This window comes from Podarcis filfolensis, assembly GCF_964270895.1.
Source record: "Podarcis filfolensis genome assembly, chromosome: 15".
Taxonomy (NCBI): Eukaryota; Metazoa; Chordata; class Lepidosauria; order Squamata; family Lacertidae; genus Podarcis; species Podarcis filfolensis.
Window position 1 is genome coordinate 19,037,156 of NC_139618.1, and position 14,066 is coordinate 19,051,221.

General features: G+C 45.8%; 1 protein-coding gene across 10 annotated transcripts in view; it reads left to right on the forward strand.

Moving 5' to 3' along the window:
* NTM (neurotrimin) overlaps positions 1-14,066 on the forward strand; it is an 808,067-nt gene that overhangs the window by 753,105 nt on the left and 40,896 nt on the right. The gene's annotated exons all lie outside the window — the stretch shown is intronic.

Consider the following 14,066-nt stretch of genomic DNA (forward strand, 5'->3'; position numbering starts at 1 on the left):
GGTTTGGAGAACTCTTTCCAGTCCAAGGGCCACGTTTACTCATGAACAATCTTCTAGAATATGCAGGCCAGTAGTGGGTGTGACCAGGGATGAATCCAGACAAGGCAACAGGTGTGCCTCTTACCTTTCTACGGCAAGCTAAATTCTAACCCCAGAAAAGACAATGATCTCTTCTAGAGGTTTGCAGCAGCTTTGTATAATCCTTGGGTTGAACTGGGGCACCTTGGGGTGTTTGGGGACTTGCCCAGCACTAGGTGAGATCTACAGGAGCTGAGCACCTCCCCACACAAACACATTCAAATGGATACCTGCCAAAAGCCATGGAGCGCTCTGTTGGCTTGGTCATAAGGAAAACACCAAAATACTCCATACAGAAGAGTTTTTTTTAAAAAAAAATATGCAAAAAGTGAAGCCAAACTTACAAGAAGCATCCCTGGTTAAATGGGAAACCACAAGCAAAATTGGTCTGCAGTTTGGCAGGCTTATCACCCAGGGACACCTCTCTTATGCCTGCTCTTTACAGACCGGTTGCCTGCAAAACACTTGGGAAGCTTAAGTGGTTCCTATTTTACCCACCCCGAAAGTTTGCAAAGTCTGCCTTTGTGGGAGAACTGCTGCAGTGATCATTCTGAAATTTGGGAGAGTTCAACCATTCAGAAATATCTATGCCTGCAACCTGTATCAAATGCTGCCCAGAAATAATAATAATAATAATAATAATAATAATAATAATAATAATAATAATGCCTCTGGGGTCTGAGATGGGGTTTCTGCAGTCCCACTGCACACATAAAAGATGCAGAGTTAAAGGCTGGTGTGGCCAAAAGGAGAACAAAGCTAGGATTCTCCTTTATGCAGAGTCAGATCAATGGTCCACCTTCCTCAGCATTTTCTGGCTGGCATCAGCTCTGGTTTCAGAAAGTGGCTTTTGCTAGCCTTACCTGGAGATGCTGAGGATTGAAACTGGGACCTTTTGCATGCCCAGCCTGTGCTGTACCACTGAGCCTTCCACCAAAGCAGGTAGTGCCAAGACGGGGTAAGCTTGCAGATGGAGGCATCTCTCTGACGTGATTGAAGATTTGAGAGCCAAAGACTGGGGAAGGACAAAGGAAAGAGAGCAAGCTTGTACCTCATTGTCTAGAGAATAGATGAGCTGCAGGATGCAAAAGGAAGGGAGCTGTCAATCAGTCAGTTCTAACAGAACAGGCAGCAGATGGATTTCAATACGAGAAATGAGCATAAATATTTCTTAGCTGAGACGAGACATAAAGCAAAGAAATATCTTGTTTGACTAGGCACAGCGGGAAACTTCCAAGGACTTTGAAGTTTAAAAAAAAAAGAGGGAGAGAGAGAGGTGGGGGGAAAACCAACCTTCGCACCACCAAAATATTAATGGGCAATTTACCCTGCAGCATTCAAGAGACACCCTGAAGGTTCTGAGCAGGTAACAATAAATGGAGAGAATAAATAGAATGGAACAACGTGGCATGCTTTGTCAAGCAGAGCTGCAGTTCCAGCATAATCCTATGCCGAACTACTCAGAAGTTAGTCCAAATGCATTGGGTGGTACTTGCTCCAAATGTGTACAGAATTGCAGCACACATTATTGAAACTGAGTATCGTATGCATTGAATAAACGTGCAGAGAACTGCAGTTTAAGACATGATAGACATGATGTGGTTTGCCCCTGTGAGAACAGGATGTTGAATTAGGGGGCTCATTGGCCTACTCCAGAAGGGCTCTCCTTATGTTCTCGTAACCATGGTCCCATAGAATCAGTTCAAAGACAGAGGTCTTAGTGAACCATGCTTCTGGGGAGAAAATCCTCAATCTCTGACTTTGGTGAGCCTCCAAAAGGAAGGAAGGAGTTCTGAAAGTGGAAGTCTACCACCAAGCATGCGACTCCCTGTGCTCTTGCTGTCAGAAATGGCATAGCCCTGTGCAGATGTCTGGTGTGTCTACCCTCAATATATACATTCATAGGGGAGCTGGATCAAAACTCACATCAGCCCATGCCAGGGGTGATTGCAGTTGTTGTCCAAATCATCCAGAGGACATCAGGTTAGAGAAGGCTGTTTTAGATACAATGGGTCCATGCATCTGGCTGTTAACACCAAGGTTGTTGGTTCGAGACCACCCAGGGATAGCTGTGAGCAGGATTCCTGCATTGTAGGCAATTGGGCTATGATTCTATGCTCGTTTCTTTATTTTAGCCTGGATAGCTCAGTTGGTTAGAGCATGGTGCTAATAATGCCAAGGTTGCAGGTTCGATCCTGATAAGGGACAGCTCCATATTCCTGCATTGCAGAAGGTTGGACCAGATGATCCTGTGGGTCCCTTCCAACTCTATAATTCTATGAGACAGGGAGGAAACATTTTCTATGAGAGATCTGTGCAGGCCCTGCAATGGGTTTTAAATATCCACAAATCTATTCAAACAGGAGTAATGGGGGAAAGCCAGAATTTTTCATGGTATATACCTGATGTGATTGATTGTGAGGTGCACATGTCACCTATGAACCTTTATATAAGGGTCTTGGACATATGACCAAGAACTGTCCATACAGAAATATTTGACAGGAAACTCTAATGAAACAGCTGAGAGCAATATCAGAAGGAATGAAGGGGAGAGAGGGAGACAGAGAGAGAGGGAGGGAGGGTGAGCCAATTTAATGAACTGTATGAGTGGCTGGGTGTTTGTGAGGCAAGGAGGGGGGGACAGAGAGAAGAGAGAGCATTGTTTCCAATCAATCAAGCGAGTAGCCATGATTGGCAGACAGAGCAGAGAAGAATTTAGGATAAGTAGTGAATATCAAATGCCCTGTGTTCCTGAAGGCTAATCCTCAAATCCTATCCTCTATCCTTACCTGACTGTGTAAGTATCTCTCCGGTGGATGAGAATGAGAGAGAATTTGGAAATATCATATTGTTTAGCTAATTGCCAGATTTAGATTGTAATACCAGGATCTTCACATTGTGCCAACAACGGTGCCAACTTGCTCTTTCTGCAGGACTTCTCTCTCTCCCGCCCTCCCTCATATGCACACACATATACAGTAGTACCTTGGGTTACATACGCTTCAGGTTACATACGCTTCAGGTTACAGACTCTGCTAACCCAGAAATAGTACCTCGGGTTAAGAACTTTGCTTCAGGATGAGAACAGAAATCATCCTCCAGCGGTGCAGCAGCAGCGGGAGGTCCCATTAGCTAAAGTGGTGCTTCATGTTAAGAACAGTTTCAGGTTAAGAACGGACCTTCAGAACGAATTAAGTTCTTAACCCGAGGTACGACTATACACACAGAGCTCATCCACATGTCTTTTTGTCCTGTGATTTCGTCTGTCCTATGATTTCTAGTTGTGAATCCAAGAGGTTCCTTTTTTTGTCCCACCACATTACTTGGGGGGCGGGGGAGCACTGCTTACTGCTGAATTGGAACAAAGGACAATCAGCAGACAACCTGATTGATGTTTATTCTGAGTCAGCAGGAAACAGTGAGGTTTCCTGGGGAAAACAGCAGGACAAAAAAAGAACTTTTCAGACTTGTAAATAGAAATCATGGAACAAGTGGAAGTGTGGAAGAGCCCACACAGCCCCTTAGAGATGTACCCCTTACATCATTATACAATCATCAAATAACAATTGGAACTGACCTTAGAGAACATTGTCTCAGAGTGGCTGGGGAAATCCAACCAGATGGGCGGGATAGAAATAATAAATGATTATCATTAATAAATTATTATTGTATTGTCCAGGGGTGGGAATCATGTGGCCTGTGGGCCAGTCTTGGCCCACTGTGGGGGTGGAAGGGTCAAATTTGACCCGTGAGACCAAATTTTATTTTGGGGGGATATTTCTGCAAACCTCATGCTCACCCCAAAACTGCTGATACATTATACATGGCTGGTATCATGTGGTTACAAAACCAACTTCACTCACAGTCTGGACATTGGCAATAAAGGGAATGATGCAACACCAGCTTTAGATCAAGCAAGGAGGTTCCTCCTTCCTATGCCCTCCCTCCCTCCCTCCCTCCCTCCCTCATTCTCCCACTCCAACTGCTTATAATTTAGATTGCAAAGGTCCTCAGGCCAGGATTTTCTGTTCATGTTTCTCTGTAAAGTGCCATGCAAACAGTTGATGATGTATAAATCACACATAATAATAACAAATGTAATGTGGCAGCTACCGGTACAAAATCATAATTCATTTCATAGCTGGTTTTAAGGTAATGACCTTCAAGTACCTTTGAAGGCATAGATTGTAACCATGCAACAGGAAATGCCCCACAGCCATGGGGAAGCAAGAGAGGGTTTTTTTGGGGGGGGGAGGGAATGATAGCACTTCACAAAGTCTGTGATAAAACCCCAATGCTGTTACTGTTTTAAAGTCATGAGCATATGGTCACTGGCCTGCCATTTTTACTCCATCACTCCCTATTAAAAATACAATACAAATCTGTGATGAGACAATCCATTTTCCGAGCTAAGAAAAAATGCATTTGCTCTGGGTTAAACCACAGAGCCTAGGACTTGCCGATCAGAAGGTTGGTGGTTTGAATCCCCGCAACGGGGTGAGCTCCCGTTGTTCAGTCCCTGCTCCTGCCAACCTAGCAGTTCGAAAGCACGTCAAAGTGCAAGTAGATAAATAGGTACCGCTCTGGCAGGAAGGTAAACGGCATTTCCATGCACTGCTCTGGTTCGCCAGAAGCAGCTTAGTCATGCTGGCCACATGACCCGGAAGCTGCATGCCGGCTCCCTTGGCCAATAAAGTGAGATGAGCGCCACAACCCCAGAGTCGGCCACAACTGGACCTAATGGTCAGGGGTCCCTTTTATGGCCCATGTACAGCATGCAAACTGAGCTGATCCACATAACGTCACTTCCTTTGCTTCTTGATTGCATTGAAATTCCACCTTCTCCAAGAAGCTCAAGGTAGTGTACATGGTTCTCTGTCTCCTTGGTTAACCCTGTGGGGTTGATAAGGCTGAGAGGCAGTGACTGGCCCCAAAAGTCACCCAGTGAGCTTCATGGCCAAGTGGGGATTTGAACCCCCTGGTCTCCCAGGTCCTAGTCTGAATGCAATAAGACCAACTGCAAGCCAACTACATTGAATCTACATCTGTTACTAAGGGCCCACAAGCGACAGGGTGAGCAGACCGTGCATGCCCACCCTCTGCGAATGAGTTTGGATTTGTTTGCCCAGTCCTAAGGCTTGGGACATCATCTGTGCAAAGAAGCTGTGCTTGCCCCACTCTTGAACAGGAAAGTGCAGGTGGGGTGTCAAGAGTTGGATGAACTTTGTACCTAATCCTAGCCATGTATCTTAGCACCCTGTTGTGCTTTTCCTGCTTCAGATCTGTAGACCCATTTTGGGATGCTGTACTGATTTCATCCATAAAGCTTTCAGATCTTCCAGCCATGGGAACTATTAAGAGAAAGCCAACCCAAGCAGTTCTTTCCAGTCTAGGTGCAAATGCTGCAGTGGAACAGAATGGTAATTCAGCTGCCCCAGTCCCCATGTCCACTAGGGCGTATGCTAGAGTTTCTGGGGTGCTCTGGAAGCACTTATATAACTCCATGCAAAACAAATTACTATCAGGGACTGTTGCAATATGGCCCATTAGTGATTGTTGGCAGCACATTTTCTCTCCCCCTTCCCCTGGCCTCTGTTTACAATCTTCTCTTTATTAGTGTTGTTTAATGTCCGCATTTATGATTCACATTTAGACGGAGGGCAAAAGGAGAGTGCCATGTGAAACGAATGACCCTTCATTTTAGGATGTCACTCGGAGCAACAAGTTCTTGCAGTGTTAATTTTTATTACCAGGAGGCAGCCGTAAATTGGCTCTGAATTGCTGTAGGGATTGTAATTAAATAGTTAGTCTTTCGCCTCCAAAAAAGAAGCAATCTTTCATGCCCTTACTTTTACTTATCTCAAATCAGCCGCTGTCAACCTCAGCTGAGGTAGTGTAAAGATTTATAGACCTTAGGGGTAAGTATTGACCATTGGGAAGCCTGCCTTAATGTTCACCTTGAAGGACGATAAATTGTGCTATTGATTAAAGCTGAATGCCAATGGCTGTATTGTTGTAAACATTTTAATAAAATTATCTCCATAAAATATTCTCCTTCTGAAGCAAGCCCACTGCTAGTCTGAGTCCTGATTCACACGGGAGAGCTGTTGGGTGTTGATCACACTCATAGTTGCCATGAGCCTACTGCTCTGGGTGCCTTTTTTGTACCCCAGAACCACTGGGGTAGAAAACCAGGATCCCACCACAGCTGCAAGATGTGGGCATTTGTTTGTTTGTTTGTTTGTTTTTCTATAACACCACCCTTCATCCAAGGATCACAGAGTGGTTTACAATATAAAGACACAAAAATACATAACATAGTAGCAAACATAAATAATAAACCCCATCTCTCTCTCTCTCTCTCTCTCTCTCTCTCACACACACACACAGAGAGAGAGAGAGAGAGAGAGAGAGAGAGAGAGAGAGAGATATTAAAAGGCCATTGATTGTTTAATTAGCCAAAGGCCTGGGAGAAGAGGAATGCTTTTGCCTGGAGCCTACAGAAGTGTGAAAAAGGCACCAGGCAAGCCTCCCTGGGGACAGCATTCCACAAACAGGGAGCCACCACAGAAAAGGCCCATTCTTGTGTTGTCACACATGAAGAAGGGCCTCAGATGACAATCACAGGGTTCTGGTTTGTTCCTATAAGGAGAGGTCCATCCTTTTTTTTCATTTATATTCCACCTTTTTCTCTCTCTGAAGAGCTCAAGGCGGCATACGTGGCTTCCCCCCCTCATTTAATCCACCCAACAGCCACGTGAGATAGGCTAGGCTGAGAGGGACAGTGCTTGGCCCAAGGTCACCCAGTGAGCTTCACAGCCAAGTGGGGATTCGAACTCTGGTCTCTAGTGAAAATAACACACAAAAGTGCATTACATAAGGGGAAACAGTTTTGCCAAAATGTGTAGTTTAGGGGAAATTGCAGACAACAACGTGTATGTAAAGGAGAAATTTGCACTAAAATGCTGGTGAATTTTCACGAGCACTTTAAAAGCACACAACTGAGGTGGAACTATGAACAAGTGAACTGAAAATTGGCAAAAAAATGAGAAAGTGGGAGGAACCAAGAAATGACAAGTTTGGCCATCCCTCTTGGCTGCAGCTCTGCAGACTTTGGTTTTTCCAGCCTCACCCAGAGGTGATGGAGACCTTCAGCAGACACTGCAGACGCTCTGCATCCTTTCCCTCCCTAACTCTCTCTTCCCTCCCTGCTTGAGGTAGCAATGGGAGTCTGCCCATTCTCACCTCTTGCCCCTTTGTGCCAAGCCTACCCTTCCTGCAGCCTGTCTTCGAGTGTTGCCATTTCCCGACTGGCCTGCTGACACTCCCCCCCCCCCCCCGTTCTGACAGATGAGTCCCCATCAGCCAGGGGCCTTACGAAGCGAGACACTGTCCTCCAGCTTGTAGATGGCAATCTCTTTAATGTACCCGCTCTGGCTTATCTCCGCTGCTCCACGGGAGACACATCACTCTGTTATTTATACCTTTCTGTTTCGGGCCCACTGCTGCTGCGGATGCTGCCGTCGCCACCGCCTCTTGCCTGCCTCTAGAGAGGACATGGGGACCTTATTGACATGCCAGTGCTATTAGCAAACTCTGCTGGGTTCCTTTGAGTCGTGTTAGTAATATCGGCCTCATGCCTGCCTCATTATCCTTTCTTGATTCTGGCACCCCTGGGATCCCTTCACTGGAGATGCTGGAAAGGGAACCTAGGGATTTATGCATGCAAAACTATGTGCGGTGCTTCGGAGTGAGAGACAGTAGACAACCCCAGAAGGATTATGGGAACTGAAGTACACAGGGCCCTCAGCTGTATCATTCTGTATGATAAATGCAAATGAAGGTGACTGGCAGATACCTTGGATTATTTATTTATTTTTAAACTACACACAACTACAATAAAAATGAAAATCCACATTATTGCATTGATCTGCCGAAAATTCTGTTGAGGGGACTTTTGGAAGGAAGGAACCAGCTGCTGCTTTGCCTTGAAGGTATCCTAGTTGTTCAGACTATTATTTATTGAGTGTATCTTGTTTTTCCTCTGCAGATCAGTTTACAGATATTTCCTGGCAGAGTTTGTTATAATCTGCAGCTAGTCACTGCCTGTGCAGCAGGAAGCGGGGAGAATTGTGCAGTGGAGACGTAAAGTTTTTCTGCAGTTGGGTGTACAGAGTTTAACAGGAGATGAGGGAAAACAAAGAAGGCAGAAAGAAGATATTGCAGATGAAATACCTTTCAGTCTTCATAACCTTATCCTAATATTTAATACAGAGTCATTTGATTACTTCTTCATTTCTCACTAAGCACCTCCACTTTTCCCTTTTTATTTTATTTCCCCGGCTTCACTATTCCTTCATTGCTTCTTCCCATTGCTTCTTTCATTTAGGAAAGGTTTGGCGGGTGTGGGGGAGAAATACATCTTGGGGGTTCAAGTACAGAGACTTACACCAAATTCCCAACTGGTCATACTTTGTTCAGTAATGCATCACTGGACAGAGTTCAAAGAGTCAGCAAGAGCACTGGCGGAAGAAGAGGAGGGAAGCATACTGCTCCCGGCACCACAATCCCGGTGGGGTGCCATTGCGGCTGCCCCACCCTGCGCTGGGTGCCACACCCCCGCAGGTGGCACATCACAGCCCCAGGATGCGTGCCATGCCCCTGCGGGTGGCGCGCCACACCCCCAGGACATGCACCATGCCCCTGCGGGCAGTGCACCACGCCCCCAAGACATGTGCCAGCCACGCCCCCTCTTGCTCTCCGCCACTGAGCAAGAGCATTTCTATTGGGATACATATTCTTAGCCATCATTTACCCAGCGACCTTCTGCCATTCCAGCACGCAACCATCTCTCATCCAACCACAATCCCTGAAAACCCTTATTCAACCCATTCTTCACTGTATGTAATAGAACCCTTTTTGTACCTTATCTGGATATGCTTTTCACTTTAACATACAGCTGTTAGATTCCTCCTTACCAGTTTTGTGGTCAGGTTACATTATTGTGTACATGATATGGACCTCACTGATAATGAGGTTGTTGTTTTTAATCCACATCAGGGGTGCCCATGGATGAAGCACAGAGGCTGCACCAGGTGTTTGTACAGCAGAGTTAGTTTGTTCGGCGTAAGTGGTTGTATCTGTGAACAGCCTCCCACAACAAAACATACCGAAGTGATGTACACCAAAAACAAATTACACTAATAAAATTAAGTAAGCGTATTAGAAACATAATCAAAGAGAAAACATAGAAGCAGATGTAGCTGGACTTCGTTTCCCATCAGCCTCAGCCAACATGGTCAATGTCCAGAGATGATACGAGCTGTATTCCAGCAACATCTGGAGATGTGATACATGATTAAATTCTGGGTAAATTTCCAGGTGAACAAGTAGCTTATTGACTGTTGATGCCACAATTTAGTGGGGAGGACGCTGTTGGATGGGTTCATCTATCATTGATAGCCACAAAATTACTCTTGCAGGCATTGACTTCTTCTTCTTCTTCTTCTTCTTCTTCTTCTTCTTCTTCTTCTTCTTCTTCTTCTTTCTTCTTCTTTGTATACCACCCTTCATGTGAAGACCACCGGGCAGTTCAGGCAGGGCACAGTTGTTGCAGACAGGGTGGGAGGAGTCTAAATGCCAGATAAAAGAAAGGACTTCTTCACATGGTACATAATTAAACTATGGAACTCACTCCCATAAGAGGCAATGATGGTCACCAACTTGGATGGCTTTCAAATTCATGGAGGAGAAAGCTATCAATGGTGATGAGCCATGATGGCTATGCTCTGCCTCCAATTGTGGAGGCAGCAGTGTTTCTGAATACCAGTTGCTGGAAACCACAGGAGGGGTGAGGGCTCTTGTACTTGAATCCTGCTTGTGGTTTCCCTACAGGCATCTGCTTGGCCACGGGATGCTGCACTAGATGGGCCACTGCCCTGACCCAACAGGCTCTTCTTGTATTCTTATGCTCAGTGAATTTCCATGTGTATAAAAGAAAGGGTTTCCGTAATGAATGTGTTTCCTGTCAAAAGGGCACCAGAGCGGGTGGAGGGGATGGTCAGGAGCAAGCTTTTTGCTGATTTACTTAAGTTGCTTGCTAATTGCTCTGCTGCAGCCACTTGCGTTCTGCTTGGCTTCTTCGCCTGACAGCACAAGTTATCATCTGCTCTCTCGGAGGCTGGGCTGCTCTCGCCAGCTGTTGATGGTGCACTGCCAGGTTACAGCCGCTCCTCCCCCAGAATGCACTGGGGCAGCCGTCTCCTGAACCTGCCAATCCCCCTCCGTTCAGGGAGGCCATTAGCAATATGGATGGAAGCAAAGCATCCCGGGGCTATACAGGTGGAGGGCTGGGCTGGCTGTAGGAGGTGGGGGAGCAACAGATCCTGGACTTGCTGGAGAGGTTTTAAAAAGATGATTGCTCATGTCAGCTCAGAACCACCAGTGGAGTGGAGCGGGTGGGGGCAGCTGAGCTGATTCTTTAGCCGTGTGCACTGTTAAATTTTGCTGAGTTTTGCTGAAGTCCTTTTTATGTTGCAAAACTGCCTACCAGGGCAACTCTCGGGGCAAAGGCTTGCTGTCAGATCTGCTTTATTCCTTTGCGAGATTTTCTTCAAGCTCTCCGCCCCCTAGGGAACTCTTTGCACGTTAACGTCTTTGCTGAGGAACCACTGGAATGTCTGCTAAAGGAACCCTGCAAGTTGCAGAGGATTATGGGAGAATGCTGTCAGATATATCCACAGTTCAGGCAGGGCACTGTTGTTGGGCCTCCAGCATTCTTTGAGCCGAAGAGTAGGGGATGCTGGAGGAATTTGATCTTTGTAAATTCCTTTGTGAACTGACCTGATCCAAACCTCCTTGCTTCGTTTGCAGATTTGAACATAGCTTCCTACCAAATTTCACAGTTCCCATAAGTTCACATGGAGTTCTCAACTTAAAAAAAAAAGCAAGCATTAAAATACAAGATAAAATGCATGCTGTGCAAGAAAATATGTGGAGAAAATATGTATATTGGAGAAAAGGTTTTAGCATGCAGAAGGCTCACAACTTATGAAGATGGTACTGTTCTGCGGATTGACACGCAAAGGCAAAATCTAACAAAGTCCAGAAGACCCCCAGAACTGCCCTTGTGTGATTATCCCTACTTTATTGGGCTCTGGGAAGGTTGTGTGATATCTTGTGGAGCCTTTGTGAGATCTCACAAGGTCTCAGGGGCTCCCCTTGAGTGTTTTCCCCGCTCTCCATTAATTAATTAATTAATTAATTAATTAATTAATTAATTTTACTGCCACCCACAAAAGCTGCAATAGTATAAGTGAATCCCATTTAAGTTGTGGCTCTACTGTATATGTTTAAATGGCAATGTACATAAGGCTGTGTGTTAGTCATACGCAAAGTATTGCCAGGCCACATGCATAGCTGTCCTTTTAAGTGCTATGATAAAACTCTGAACAGTAATGGTTTCCCCTGAAGGGTTCTGGGAGCTGTAGTTCATTAAGGGTGCTGAGACCCCTGTCCGCCTCCCAGAGCCACAAGTCTCAGAGTTCTTTGTTGGTGGTTGATGACCCATCTAAGAGGAATCCTTGGGCCTCAGCTGATGGAGGTTGCCAAGGTGATGGGTGTGTGAGAGAGGTGACAGGAAAAGAGTGTCTTTAGCAAGGCATGATGGGAAGTGGAAGGGGGAGAACAAAAGACAGATCCATCTTGGGCAGGCTGGCTGAAGGGAAGCTGGGAGAGAGGACTTGGACTTCTGTGCTGCACTGTTGTGGGGAACAAGTCTTCCTGAGATGACCATGCTGTAAGATCTGGACTCCCTCCATCCAAACTCAGGTGTAAATACAGTGGTATCTGTGGTTTCGAACGGGATCCTTTCCAGAGCCTCGTTCACAACATGAGCAGAACGCAACCTGCGTCTACGTGTGCGCAGGTCGCGATTCATCAGTTCTGCGCATACGCGTGATGTCATTTTGCGTGTCTGCACTTGCGTGAGCTGCAAAACCCAGAAGTAACCCTTTCCAGTACTTCCGGGTTGCCGCGGAACGTATCCTGAAAGAACATAACATGAAGCGGACATAACAAGAGGTATGACAGTATATGAAAAAATCTAATTCCTTAAAGCTACAGCAGTTTCTGCTGCATCTTGATTATCAAAAGGACCCAGACCCTTGGTGAATGCCTAGAACCGCCCCCCCTAGAATCTTGCTACTGCTCAGCAGAGAGTGGGGGTGGCGCCCAACTTTTGTAACACTATTAGCTGTGGATTAATGCAGAAACTGGGCGAGATGGACTTATTGGTGTGCTCATCTGGTGACAGTGAGAGAGAATAGAAAGAGATGAAGGTAGAATCATAGAATTGTAGGGTTGGAAGGGTGCCTGAGGGTCATTTAGTCTAACTCCCTTCAATGCAGTAATCATAATTAAATAATCCTTGGCAGATGTCTATCCAACTTCTGTTTAAAAACCTCCACAGAAGGAGAGCCCACCACCTTCCGAGATGGTCCGTTCCACTGTTAAACAGCTCTTACTGCCAGAAAGTTCTTTCAGATGTTTAGTTGGAATCTCCCTTCTTGCAGTTTGAATCCAGTGTTTCAGGTCCTCCCCTCTGGAGCAGCAGAAAACGAGTTTGCTCCACCTTCCATGTGCCAGCCCTTCATATACAGTGGTACCTCGGGTTAAGTACTTAATTCGTTCTGGAGGTCTGTTCTTAACCTGAAACTGTTCTTAACCTGAAGCACCCCTTTAGCTAATGGGGCCTGCTGCTGCCGTGCCCCCGGAGCACGATTTCTGTTCTCATCCTGAAGCAAAGTTCTTAACCTGAGGTACTATTTCTGGGTTAGCGGAGTCTGTAACCTGAAGCGTCTGTAACCTGAAGCGTATGTAACCCAAAGTACCACTGTATTTGAAGATGGCTGTCATGCCACATCTCAGTGATCAGTTCTCAAATGTATCTGCTCTTAAATGCCTCACCATTCCAGAAAGTACCCCTTTACAAGGGAATGTGAATGCTGAATTTGTGTGTGAAGAGGGAGAGAGGGGACATGAATCCAAGCATGCTACAGAATTTCCTGCCTTCAATTTCCATAGATGGTGGTGGTCTATCAGTCTCTAAATGAAGGTTGCCCTCCATCACTGATCTCCCTGAGAAATCCATAAGAGGTTTCTAAGGAACCCCAGAACTCCCTGGGGATAAACCACTGTTCTGGAAGGTGTGCTTGTGTGTTTAAGATAAGGAAGTGTCCCCAGGAAAGGAAGACTTCAGTTTTGTCTAAGGTTTGACACAGGCTTTGATTGCAGGCAACCTGTATGTGGAATCCACACAGGCTGTGGGCCAGAGGAGCATGGCAAATTAGCACAGCTGAGTAAACCAGCTCATTAACCTTACACCTCACTCTGTTGTCTCGGCTAACAAGTGCTTTTGTTTGTGGATTTCAGAAGCTGCTTTTAATTAGGTGAGGTCTGAGTGATTTACAAAATTAATCCCCATGGAGAAGCACTGGGCATTTCCCTGGCATTGCCTCTAGAGAGTGTGTGGCATAAGAAGAAGAAAAAAAGAGGAACTTGTTTAAGGTTCAACCACAAAGCAAATCTCATTATTCTCGAAAGTGGGAAGGTGTTGGTTTAGTGGCAAACCCAATGCGATTTATGTAGGTATGTTGTTCTTTTTTCCAGACGCTGCCTCTGAGGGTGGGGGGTTGATTCCTGCAAAGTTAGTTTTCAGGGCTGGTGCCCAAAGAAAGAAATCTTAGGGCACAAAGACTGATGTATGGAGAAAATCTCAGTGCCATACACTGCCCTGAAGGCACCTATCAACAGGGCAGCTGTGCTGTTGGAGGAGTACTCTTGCTCTCCTCTGTTTGTTCTGAAGTCTTTTTAAAAAATGGTTTCCCTTATATTGGAAACAATGGGAGTGAAAGAAGAGAAAGAGAGCTAGATCGGCTCCTGTGCTGGTCTAAATTTCACCCCCATTTGAAGGTGCATCGGGGTGCTTG